General features: G+C 34.8%; 1 pseudogene; it reads left to right on the top strand.

The window, feature by feature from the left end:
- Positions 1–451, top strand: part of LOC118733848 — a 2,360-nt pseudogene extending 1,909 nt beyond the window's left edge.
- Positions 452–1,188: the final 737 nt, after the last annotated feature.

Genomic DNA, 1,188 nt, shown 5'->3' on the forward strand with positions numbered 1-1,188 from the left:
CAAATGCTATTTAATCAGCAGCTGGATTTACTGACACAAAGAGCACTACCGAATATCAATACCACCTTCCCTTTTTATTTTATTGGAGATGCAGCTTTTCCTTTAATGAGATCGTTTCCTGGTGTGCTGTTGGACAAAAAATGGGAATATTTCAAAAAAAAGGTAGTCGAGAGCCCATATTTTGACTGCCAGATGGAGCATTTTACGTGAAACGCTTAATATGGCACCAGAGACTGTTGAGAAACGTGTTAGTACAACTCTTGTGTTGCACAACTTTTTAAAAATGACCGATAGCCCCTATTGCCCACATGGCTTCGTTGATCATGAAAGCAATGGAGAATTACTCGAAGGACTTTGGCCAAGAGAGGTTAATCCATTCGGAAGTGTTTCACGATTATGTTCAAACAATGTGGCCAGATCTGCATACCAACTACGCGACGCCTTAAAAGAATATTCGCAAATAAAATATAAATAAAAATATAATTTTGAATATGAATTCAGTAACATTTCAGTTCCTTCATTCCTTAAAAATAACCATAGTTCAATTTGATGTACTTAAAACTAAAAAAAGTAATAGAAAGTGTAAAAGTAAAAGTATCACACTTCTTAAAAATTAATCACATTTCAATTCAGAAAAAATTAAAAGTTAAATAAATACTCCGGCTGCAGTACACTTAATTCCTCAGACTCCGATATACTGACGGCTTGACTCTGAGGTATGGTGGATGTAGTGCTGTTAAAATAAATAAAAACGTGAACATATTACTGTACAAATTAATTAAAATATCGTACTTTCTTGCCATAACGTGTTCTCTTTAAAAACCCAAAAGGGCAAAGAGCGCCCACTCATTATCAGGGTCAGTAGCTGCACTGCCAGAGGCAAACTTTTGTTTAGTGCACTCCCGCACAAACCGATCTCTTAAGGTCCGTCATCTAGACTGGCATTCTGGTTCTGTAAATGAAGTCGTATAAAACAAACAAATATAGAAAATAAATAAAAGTTTTTCTCACCAGGTACTTCTATTTTAGTGCTTATAGCAGCCCATGCCAGCGCTCGCTTCAATTTATTGCGATAATCCGCTTCGTTTTTGCTATATAAATTTTTATACAAACGCACCTCATTTAATAATTTTTCGTCATCCATTATCTGCAAAATTTATGTAAATATGATAACAAATTTGTATAATA

Source organism: Rhagoletis pomonella, unplaced genomic scaffold (assembly GCF_013731165.1).
Source record: "Rhagoletis pomonella isolate Grant_MI unplaced genomic scaffold, Rhpom_1.0 Rhpom_scaffold_00001, whole genome shotgun sequence".
NCBI lineage: Eukaryota > Metazoa > Arthropoda > Insecta > Diptera > Tephritidae > Rhagoletis > Rhagoletis pomonella.